At 34.6% G+C, this 12,378-nt stretch overlaps 1 protein-coding gene across 2 annotated transcripts in view; it reads left to right on the top strand.

Annotated features, from left to right (window-relative positions):
• LOC110115414 overlaps positions 1 to 12,378 on the top strand; it is a 38,707-nt gene that overhangs the window by 18,064 nt on the left and 8,265 nt on the right. The window contains exon 2 of one of the 2 annotated variants that reach the window (XM_028698821.1): positions 5,943 to 5,960. The exons of the other annotated variant lie outside the window; for it this stretch is intronic. The gene's annotated coding sequence lies outside the window, so the exon portion shown is untranslated. Of the gene's footprint in view, positions 1 to 5,942; positions 5,961 to 12,378 lie in introns of those variants that run through there. 2 annotated transcript variants of the gene reach the window in all.

The following is a 12,378-nucleotide window of genomic DNA, read 5'->3' as shown; positions in this document are numbered from 1 at the left end:
AGAGATTATGTGTGAATTATTATTAAGATATCAAGAATTAGATTTTACTTTTTCGTGATATCATTTAATGATTTATGATTTCATTAGCTTAGTGTTTAAATCTGATATATTGTCAAGTCACACTATGGTATATATGTTATCTAAGGTCCATAGAAGTTTGTAAGTACTAGAAGGATTTTTTATGCTTAAGAAGAAACGGAATTAATAGTGATCACCTCCACTTTAAATTCCTACATTCTATTTTAGGGAATATATTTAATAAGATTAAAGAATGAGGTTACCATTTAAACAAAGTCCTTTTATATTCAATTTTTAAACTTACACATACAAGGCGCCTCCAACACAAAATTGGGAAAAATTTTTCATATGTCATGACTGAATAATTTTATTTGAGGCATTGGTGCGGCGTGCCGGGTAGGTCTACTAGGAAACTATAATCATTTATTAAGAATTTGATGGAGAGGTATGGAGATGATAAGGAGATCTACATATGAAATATTTTATTCGATTTAGCGAAAATCAATATGATAAAGTCTAAAAGAGAAGTGTTATGTGAGAGTTCTTAGAAAGAAGCAATTTATAATGCTTATATTTAGGTCATTAAGGATAATGCAGCTCGAGCTATTACTTGTGTTCAACGCACAAGTTTGGTTGACAAAGTATTTTACTAATTTCAGTTGAGTTGCAATCAATGATCAGCTTAACGAGACCATATCTTTTTGCTTATATCATGGATGTTCGTAATTAGACATTTGTGAAGAGGTTGTATCTTGGTGTATGCTTTTTTGCTGATCGAAATTTTTCTTGTGATAAGACTAGATAGGGAGTGAGGTACAACTTGAAATTATGGAGGTCAGCCCTTAGTCTTAAGGTTTTCGTTTTGAGTAGATCTAGTAAATCTAAATATAGAATATATGAGTGTAATTTTAGTAGTAATATGATCTAGTGGGGAAATTGTGACTTCAGTCAATCAGTTTTTAATGAGAGTATACATTTTAGATATTTTGGTCTATATTCAGTGTGATTGTGTGAAATAGATGTGGATGTTATTAAGAATTTCAAGTGAATGGTTGAAGTGGAGAATGCATTGGGCTTTAATGTGTGATAGAAAGTCCCCTCAAATTTAAGGAAAATTCTATAAGATGGTGGTGAGACTAGCAAATGGCTATGGGCAGGAAATGTTGGACATGAAAAGAAAAGCATAATAATTAAGTTAAGTGGTTGCGGTGATGAGGATGCTTCAAGTGATGAGTAGCTTTTACTTTTAAGAGACATTGATACAGAAGGCATATACAATGAAAAGGTTAGTAAGCTCCAGTGGAAGATAAATTAGAGAAAGTCGGCCTAGAATGGTTTGGGTCACATAAAATGGCATCCCTCTACATGTCCCGATAGGACGAGTAGATTGTAATGTCAATAAATTGACTTAAAGAATCGTATGAAGGTATACCAAAAAGACCTTAAGTTTATAAAAATTAGGGTGACATCTCTTATTAGATTTAAATGAGATTTGATTTTATATGATACAATGGAGAAAAAAAAAAAGGAGTTAATGTAGCTGACCGTATGTATGGATAAATGCTTGAATGTTGTTCTTATTGGTTAGGTGCCCTGTGAGGTGCCCCATGTCTCCAATCGTGAGCATATGCTCAAGATATATATTATTATTGTTTTATTATTATAAGTACATACTTATCCAATCTTTCAACCTGCAAGCACTTAAGTGCAAAAGCATCATTCCTCGACTTGTCAATCAAACCACTTACACTGTTGCTGATGAACCCTTAGAGACTTGACGTCGCTGCACTCAATCTTTCTTCATGTTACCTAACTTTGTTTCTTTCCCTAAGTATTCTTCAACCCTCTTTTAAAATGTTGAAACCTAATTTTTTTGTTTAAACACTCTAATTAATTTTCACATGCTAATTTTTTGTCATTTATTTTCCAAATTTTTTATTTAGAGTTTTATAGAAAATGCTTAGAGGTATAGAAAATAATCACGTTGGGTAATAGAAGGGATGAGCATGGAATAAAGTATTCGGTGATATGGGAGCAATGAATAAGACATACAAGACAAATGACAAGTAATGATCATAATATTCGGGTTATTTATCATACATTAACTTTCATGCAGCCCCATGAAACGCCTTTGAATGGCTCGTAAAATCATGAGAGAATAATTTTTAAAGTTTAATTGAAATGCCCATTATTTTTAGTGAGCCATACCAATCAAGAAGATACAATATCTTCATAAATTAAATTGATAGAAGATCGACTGTCTTATTTTAACCAATCCGAATTCATATCTTGGAGCTTTCAATATTGCTTTATTTATTTTTAATTTTTTTAATTTAAAGCTTAATCTAATTAAGTTTTCCACTCAAACAAATAACCCTTTTTTCATAGCATAAGAGGTCACCAATAAAGTAGTTTCATTTTATATAAAGATCCTCCTATAGAACCCTACATTTATAAACCTAAATTAGTTATGTGTTTGAGTTGAGTTTAATAAATTATTTATGTTTTTAAATAGTGGATCACATTTTTTTTTTTCTCAATTCGACAAACAGAAGTTAAAAATAAATTAGGATAGGAACTGATATAGGTTCTCCCTTACAGGAAATTTAATGGAATTAATATATTTATGCATACATAGGATGTAATATTTGTGCTTCAGGAAACTAAATGTGGTGGAGATAAGGCTAAGGAATTGATAGTTTAGGATTTAAACTTGTATTCGGTAGGAGTCGTACTAGAAATGGTTAGGGTGTTATTATAGATAAGAGTTTAAGGATAATGTTTATAAAAATTAATAAGGATTGAGATAGAATTATAGCTTTAAGATTGTTTTGATGATAAGATTGTTAATATTATAAGTGCTTATGTCTTCAAGTAGGTTTGGATATGAGTTCTAAATTAAATTTTTGGAATGACTTAGAAGAATTAATACAAATATACCTCTTGAAGAAAGAGTTTTTATTGGAGAAGATTTAAATGGACATGTTGGTAGAGAGGTAGATGATTTTAAAAGCATTCATGGTGGCCATGGATTTGGAACGACGAATGAAGGTGGCAAGACCATATTGGATTTTTGTTTAGCTTATAATTTTTTAATTGCTAATACCTTATTTAAGAAAAGGAATGAGCATCTATCAACTTATAAAAATGGATATAATACAACCCAGATTGACTATTTCTTATTAGAAAATTAAATCGTTTAGATTGCAAAGATTGTAAAGTTATTCCGAGTGAAAATTTATGTACCATATCGTTTATTAGTTTTGGACTTTAAGATAAAGGGGCATAAAATAAAAAATAAAGTAAAACAATTTCTTAGGATTAAATGGGGGCATTAAAGAATATTAACAAAAATATTTTTGGAAATAAGATTTTAGATCTTAAGATTTTGTCTTGTGCATGAGAATGCTAATATTATGTGGGAAAAAGTTGCTACTGATATTAAGAATATTGCAAAAGATGTCCTTGGAGTATCAAAGGAAAAGCTCCCAATGTAAAAATAGTTGGTGGTGGAATCCTAATGTGCAAGAAAATAAAAACAAGAAGCTTTGTTAAAAAATTGGTTAATTTAAAAATTCTGATAATTGAGAAATATATAAAGTGGCTCGTAAGGATGCTAAGAAAGCAATATGCGATGCAAAGACATTAGCTTTTAGTGATTTATAATAATAGATTAGATACTAAAGAGGGAGAAAGATATATGTATAAGTTAGCCAAACAAAGAGATAGGAGTAGTAAGGATTTAGTTCAAGTGATATATTAAGATGAAGATCAAAAAATACTTTTCTTAGAATATGATATTCAACAAAGATGGATGAGATATATTTTGCTAACTTTTTAATGAAGATTGTGATAATAAGATTGCTATAGTGACCTTAGCACCTAGATGAAAATAAAGATTTATGTTTTTATCGGCTATTAGTAAAACTGAAGTTAGAGAGGCTTTAAAGAAAATGAAGGGTGGAAAAGCTGTTGGACTGATGATATCCAATTAGAGGTGTGGAAATGCTTAGGAGATGAAGGAATTTCATGGCTTACTAAACTTTTTAACTATTTTGAAAGACTAAGAAGATGCAGATGATGAGAATGAGTGTGTTAATTCCTATTTTTAAGAATAAGGTGATGTACAAGATTGTGCGAATTATAGAGGTATATAGTTAATTGTGTCATACTTTTAAACTATGGGAGGAGTTTTGGAGCATAGGTTGCGGCGTGATCTAATGTTTCTCAAAATCAATTTGGTTCATGCTGGGTAGTCGACTATGGAAGTCATACATTTATTAAGAGGTTTGATTGAGAAAATATAGAGAAAATAAGGAGGATCACATATGATATTTATTGATTAGAAAAAGCATATGATAAGTTCCAAGAGAAGTGCTATGGAGAGTTCTTGAAAAGAAAGGAGTCAATAATGCTTATATTCAAATCATTAAAGATATGTATGCAGAGCTATTACTTCTGTTCAAACACAAAGGTGGATTGACCAAGTATTTTCCTATTTCGGTTGGGTTACATCAAGGATCAGCCTTAAGCCCATATCTTTTTACTTTATTAATGGATGTTTCACTAACATTTGCAAGAGATGTATGGTGTACACTTGGTGTATGCTTTTGCTGATGATATTCTTCTTTGTTGATAGACTAGAGAGGGAGTTGAAGGTAAACTTGAATTATGGAGGTCAACCTTAGAGTTAAGGTTTTGCTTGAGTAGATCTAAAAGGAATATATGGAGTGTAATTTAGTAGTAATAGACCTAGTGAGGGGATTGTGACTTTGGGCGATCAAGTCATTAATAAGAAGTACACGTTTTAGATATCTTGATCTATTATCCAGAGTGATGGTGAAATAGATGGGATATTATTAGCAGAATTCAAGTTGGATGGTTAAGTGGAGGAAGCATCGGCGCTTGTTATGTGATAGAAATGTACCCCTCAAACTTAGGGAAAATTCTATAAGATGGTAGTGAGGCCTGCAATGCTTTTATGGTGCCTGAATGTTGGCCTTTAAAGAGAAGCATAATACTAAGTTAAGTGTGGCAGAGATGAGGATGCTCAGGTGGATGAGTGGCTTTACCTTAGAGATAGGATACGAAATGAGCATATACGTGAAAAGGTTGGAGTAGCTCCAGTAGAAGATAAGATTAGAGAAAGTCGCCTTAGATGGTTTGGTCACATAAACGCGGCCTTGCGATGACCCGATTAGGAGAGTAGAGGTATTAGATTTGACTTATGTTAAGAAAGGTAGGGGTAGACCTAAAAAGACTTGGTTAGAAAATATTAGGAATGACTTTCTTTATTAGATTTAAACGAGAATTTGACTTTTAATAGGACACAATGGAGAAAAAGGATTCATGTAGCCGACCCCACATAGTGGGATAAAGGCTTGATGTTGTTGTTGTTGTTGTAATCATCAAAGCAAAGTGAAAGACAACTTTTGAAGTATGAGGATCATTTAATTCAATTTTATTCCTAATTTTAGATCGAAGTAAGAGGTTTATTGAGGTGATCATAATAATAAAAAAAGGTTAAAATCACGTTATGTTATATAATCATCTTTTATCCTTGAAAAATCAGGAGTTTTTGATTCTCATGAAGAGATGATTAAAATAATCCGTGACAAGGCAATAGCTTTCTTTTCAATATCTTGTTTGTGTTTCAAAATGAAAGAATACTCTTAGAAATTCAACTAATTTTGTATGTCTGTGGTTTTCTTAAGGTGTTGATAAACTTAAGAGCATGATAATCAAAATGTAAGATAGATTTATTTTATAATTGTTAATGTCTCTAGTTGTTAAGGGATTGGATAATGACATAAAATTCTCTATCATAAGTGTAGTAGCATTGCTTTACCTCATTTGATTTTTTTCTAAAATAAGCACCGCGATGGTTGTCTTGACTAAGCTCTCCACCTATACTGATTTTAAAGGCATCACAAGAGACTTCAAAGGGCTTGAGAAAGTTAGGTAATTGAAGGACCGATGAAGGGGTCATGAGGACTTTAATCTTATCAAAGGCTCTAGCTGCATTAACAATCTATACAAACTTATCTCTTTTAAGGAGGCCTGGGATTGGGGTCATGACAGTACTAAAATCTTTAATAAGTGTATGATAAAATGTGGTCAGTTTATGAAAACTTTTAACATTAGAGAATATTTTTTTTGGTATTGTCCACGTTATGATTGATTTGACTTTGGTAAGATCATGTTGGAGTCCATTAACTGAAATGATGAACCTCAGGAATATCACTTCTTTTTTGAAGAAATAAACATTTTCATAAGTTGATGTAAAGTTTTTCAATTCTCAAAGATTAAAAAACAAATTGATGATGCCCTTAATGTAAGTTCTTATCCACGTTATATATTAAAATATCATCAAAGTAGATCACTATAACTTTCCTATGAATGGTTTAAATACTTTAGTCATCAATTTCATGAAGGTATTAGAAGCATTGAACAACCCAAAGGATATAACTAATTATTCATATAAGCCATCTGATGTCTTAAAATTGGTGTTCCATTTATCATCATGCCTTATTTTAATTTGATGTTATCCACTTTGAAGATCAATATTAGAGAAAATTACTAAGTTGGAAATAAGTTAAAGCTTGTCACCCAATCTAGGGATGGAGAATTGATATTTAAATGTGATCTTAGTTTTGACAAGACTATCTGTGCACATCCTCTACGATCCATCATTTTTTGGTGTTCAATTACTTCAAATAGATCATCCCTTGGCCTTCCTTGAATAAATTTCAGTCCTTCCTAACAATTGAAATCTTAAACCCATTTGTGTTCAATTACATTTACAAAAAATATCCAACATGTCCAAAAATTCATGAAATTGGCATTTTCATTATCCAAACTACATTAGACTTTGTTATGGCAACATCAACACTTTGAACCTTCATTTGATTCATGCTAAACTTAAATCAAGCCATGGTCGACCTTTTAGTTATAGATAAAATAAAAAATTACTTAAAAGCACTATTGCATACAAAATGACCTTTTCCCATCTCAAGCCATACCGAAACCCTAAATCCACATTCTAAACCCTCTATACACTACACAAAACTTATTAGACATATTTGGACACTCGATTCCCTAATTTTGACCATATTTGATCAAGTTGACCATATGTGACCAACTTTCTCATATTTAAACTCAACTAAAGCCTCATTACCTATTAATCTACCCAATCTCTTCCTTGAGTATGTTAGATCTTTTTGGCCCGTTGGTTGACCCGAGTTGAATAACTCAACCTTTAAACCCTAAAGTGTGAAATATGCCTTTCTCTTTAAATTGAACGTAAACTTCTCCATCCCTTGGGCTTAAACCTACGTAAATAATAATCTAACTTTCTATGTACCTTGGCCTAGTGATGTAAAACATATGCACGGAAATAAGAACTGCTTGGGGATTTTAATATAAGAATATTAAAACTTTGCTAGTTTTAGATTTAGTGCTTACCCAAATTAGGTTCTCAAAATCATCAATTGTAGACTATGTAAAGCATGCGGTTACAACTAGAATAACATGGTACTCTCAAATGAACAACATAAAATAAATAAAACAATGTTATGATTAAGAAACAAGAATCCACGGTTAACAAATAGATCTCTTCACCTTGGGTCTCTCACTCTCTCTCTTGTTGGTGGCACTTTTAATGGAGGAAAGATTGAGAGCAACCGAGCGATGCCACTAGGAGACAAATGGGGCCCAAAGTGTAGTCCGTTGGAGTGATAGCCGGTGGCGGGTAGTCCATGGGATGACTAGTGAGCATCCAACGTCTTATCCGTTTTTCCTTGATCATCAAAGACGAAGCTGTGGTCGATATCGGGATCGGCCATCCATGGATGTGGAGAACTCTCTTCTTGAGCCCTTGAGCCCTTGAGCCGGCGGCTTGTTGAAGCAAAAGAGGAGAAGAGGGAGGGCCGGCGGTAGGCTAGGGTGGAGAGGGAGAGGGGCGGCTAAGGTGAGGAGTTGGGAGTGATTTAATTTCAAAATCTGAAAATTGAAATAAATGGAGATGGGGGAGGGAATTGGGGAGGTGATTTAATTAATTGGATCCTTGATTGGATTCCAATTAATGAGATTGGGGAGAGAGAGGGTGGCCGGCCCTATAGGGAGGAATTTAGGGAGATTTAATTGCTTGGATTGTGGTCCCAAGTAATTGAATGAATTAAAGTGGGAAATCTGAAATTAATTTCAGATTTGCGAGGCTTTAGTGGTTGCCTTATTAGGGTATGAAATTTAGAAGAGAATTTAATCCAAATCAATTTTGAATTTGAATTTTGAAATCCCTCCAAATTTGATTACCTAAATTAGGAAAGCAATCAATACAATCAATGAGGGATTAATGGTTGGTGATAGGTGGCCGGCGGTATGGGGAGGAGGAGGTGGTGCGGTGGTGGGGTTATTGTGGAGGCCACGGGGCGGCGAGAGAGGCTGGAGTGGGTGGTCGGCTGGTGGGGATTTCTTGGGTTGGCCGACGGGTCTAGGTGGGGGTTGGGACGGGTGGAGGAGAGGGAAAGGGTCTATAGTTTAACGGCAAGGGAGGGGGCTAGCCGCTGCGATCAAGTAGTGGGGGTGGTGGGGGAAAACCAGTGGCTAGGGGAGGAGGAAAGAAGAAGAAAAATAAAGAGAAACCAAGAGCTCCACCAAGGGGCTGTTGGGTATTGCTTTGAGCCTCTCCTAGGCTAATCGTCACTCGAGAACTCACAAAAAGATCCAAAACCAAAGTTGAAATTTCATATCAATATTCATCCCCCCATACAATGCACGAGGCCTCCTATAAATAGGCCAAAATGAAACAAAAACTAAAAGACATAAATGCCCTCGGGCTACAATATCAAATGACCACCCAAAACGGTAAAACAGTAAAAACTGAAAAAATAAAATAAAATTAACTACTACATAAAATGACCCAAAATAAAACTCCTGATCGTGGCCGTCAATCTCCGGCATCTCCGATGGTACATGTGTCGAAATCGCTGACGATGTCCTCATCACCTAGTAAGCCCAACCCTTGAGTTGACTTGGGTCAACCATTGGGCTAAGTCAAATGAAACACAAATCCCTGAAAACTTATTTAGCCCAAATTGGCCAACCCCAAGCTAGCCATTTGATTGTTTGTAAACTTTCACCCAAACTTCCCGAGACTTTTTCCCAGCTGCACAGCCACTTAGCACTACCTTATCACTCATAAAAAGTATGAACCCAAGTCTTATAAACACCCAACCAAGTGAAAATGATTGCTTGCTCCACTACCTTTCCCACAAATGGTTCAGTCCACTTGGTAAAATCCCATAGCACAATCCTGAGCAATCTAATTTGTCCATGCAGGCCTTTGATGGATGAATATGATGGGGGAGCCAAAACGAGCAAGAGATCCGTTCTATCTACATAGAGCTCTTGGTTTCTTCTTTTTCATCCAAACAAATTCCCTAGAGTAAACCCTAGCTCTCTAAAGCTTTCCTAATCGTTTTGGTTCCTTGGAGAGGTCAGTTGAGCGAGCTTCAGTGAGTTTTTCATGATGAAAACTCAACTTCCTAACTAGTGCTCTAGATTTCTTAGAGTCTTCACCAATGTTGTTCCCCAGGCATCCACGAACTCATAGGAATCAAAAGCCCCTTTTATATACCACTAATCTCAAACCGAGCTCAATATTTAGGGGGTCAAAGCTTTTTGAAGAAAAGCTCCATCCCATGACCATTTGATTATTGGATGGGGGAGTTTCTTCATTGAGATCCTCATGGATCAATTAAAAACATTTAATCCATTAGATTTCCCAGAGTAGTGAATTTTACATGAATGACCACTTTTTGAGAGGTTGAAGACGAAATTAGAGCTATCTGCTTTATCTTTTTCACTTTTTACATCTTTGATTGCGTCATATTGGGGTTCCATCCGACCTCCTTGGGGGTTAGACCTTTGAATGGTAGTCGTTTGGCCTTAAGATCAAATGACACTCATTCGATTTGAGCTGTCCCAGTGTCCCGTCGCAGATCTTTGAAGCCAGCTAGCATGCGTTGCATGGAAAGCGTTTGCTGAGTTGGCTACCCACTATCTAAATTCATTGATTTAGATAAATTTTTATTGATTTATTTGTCAAAAATTTTAAAAATTAATTGCTCTTGATCCATAAGGCCAAATTTTGAGTATGACCTTTTTATGGATCAAGGGTAGAGAGCACTATCTAATGAGTGTATTATCAAGGCCAACAATTATGTATTTTTCAATTTATTGCATTAATTCAGTAAAATAATATTTTCATCATAATTGCTTACCCTTAGCTGGGTATGTGGATGCTCCTGTTGCTGCTAAACCTTCGTTTTTCTCAAGAATTATATTTCTTAAGCCTGCTAGTAAGAAGTTGAAGTGTGTTGTTGTTTCTGATATGCCTACACCAAACACTTTTAAGATTGGGTTGTCATTCACTATTTCATTGACTATGACGACATCTCAGAAGAGAAAAAAAAACTACCATCTGGGACTGAGAGCTAAAAAAGAGAAGCTGTTAGAAGAGGGATTCAACCTTTCTGCTGTTAAAGAGTATATGGCAGGAGAAAATCGCCAACTTCCCAGTGCCTGCATTCGATAGAGAACCTGTTATCCCTTTTTTTCTTGTAAGGAAGAAAGAGTTTAAAAGTTTGTTGAACGGACTCGTCCATAAGTGTGCTTCTAACTTCATAGAGTCCAAAAAAGATTTTCTGAGAAGTATGAAAGGTGTAATCACCAGAAACACTGAAGTTGAATTACTGAAAGAGGATGTATACGAGCCTGCTATTAGAAGAAAGATAAAGTTTAATGAATTTAAATCTATTATTTCAATTGCCAAGGGTTATGGTAGAGGACCAAGGAGCTTCTCTAAAAGTAATGACCGAATGATATGCGGCATCAGAATAATCCTACTAGGCCTATTAGAATTTAGAATTTATCTAGTTAGAAGTATAATCATTCATCTCTGCCTGCATCTTTGGTAATGAATAATCATTTCCTTAAAGTCTCTCATCACTCTTATGTTCATTAATCACCAAGAGTCAACGAGCGCCATTTTGAAGATGGCCATTCCTCTTCTCATCCTGATGTGAGGAGGCCTAATTCTACAAATCAACCAACCCCAACATTGCATGAGAAGAAGATTTGTTGACCTAATGTGGTATAGCCATCCTGTCTACACTCATCACAAATAAAGACTGTGTAGAGAAGGAAGCGGGGAGAATTAAAGTTAAGGCAAATGGTGGAGAGCATCCTTTGTTGACCTGCACTATATATCAGTTAAAGCAATGAAGTATCATGATGAGGAGATGACCACTGAAATCTCATATGTAGGCACCAGGGCATCAACTCAAAAGGACAAATCTTCTTGATGTGAAAGTTGAGGAAGATGCTGCACTGAACTTAACCTAGCATCTTTGAGATCAACTAAATCAAAACGATGAATAAATATTAAGAATTGAGAAGAAATAGAAGAAATGGCGATAGCTATGACCGCCATATAGATTAGGGAATCTCCTTCACCATGAGCTCAATTCGAGTCACCTCAGCCTAAATCTATTAAAATTACGAGTAAAAAGAAAGAAGTAATTATAGAAGAAGAGGATAAAGCAATAAAGCAGGAGAGAAAATTCATTCAATAATTAGAATTAAAGTAAATGGAAGAGCAGCTGGTCAAAGAGGCATTAGCATAGTCTCAAGGTACTTCATTTTCTTTAAGGGATTGACGATACACAATAGAATACGATTGAGTGCCATATCCAAAAGGACTCATGCCGCCTTCATTTAAATTTTTTGATAATACTGGTAACCCTAAATAGCATATTTGTATATTTTAGAGTCGGTTGTTATATTGCTGAGGAAGTGATACATTATTCTTCAGATAATTTGTCAGCAACATGTTAAGAGTTGTATTTGATTGGTATATGAAATATTCAAATGGGTTTGTTTGTACATTCTCTGAACTAAAAAGCAAGTTTGTGAAAAGGTTTGTCGGAGCCCGACACCATGTCACCATCAAGGATATGGTCATTAAAAAGAAGAAACTCGAGGATAATTTAGTAGATTATATCTTACACTGGAGGAATCTTAGCATGAAATGTGAGGTGCAGTTGAAAGAGCAGCATACCATAGAGATTCATCTAAAGAACATTCATGATCTGGTGGCCTTCCTGTGAACAGGGATTGCAATTAAAATATTTGATGAACTTTTAATTAATGCCTCTAATCTCCAAGAAAAAAGATTTTCAAATATCATTCTTAAAAAAATAATCTCTGTAAGATTCGAAGAAGTTGAAATCTCATAAAATATTACAAAAGAAAGCCAAGTCAATTCTAATGGTATATAGAGATAAACAACTAATGATA

Source organism: Dendrobium catenatum, unplaced genomic scaffold, assembly GCF_001605985.2.
Source record: "Dendrobium catenatum unplaced genomic scaffold, ASM160598v2 fragScaff_scaffold_1150, whole genome shotgun sequence".
NCBI classification, from domain to species: domain Eukaryota; kingdom Viridiplantae; phylum Streptophyta; class Magnoliopsida; order Asparagales; family Orchidaceae; genus Dendrobium; species Dendrobium catenatum.
This window is presented reverse-complemented; position numbering and strand designations above follow the sequence as displayed.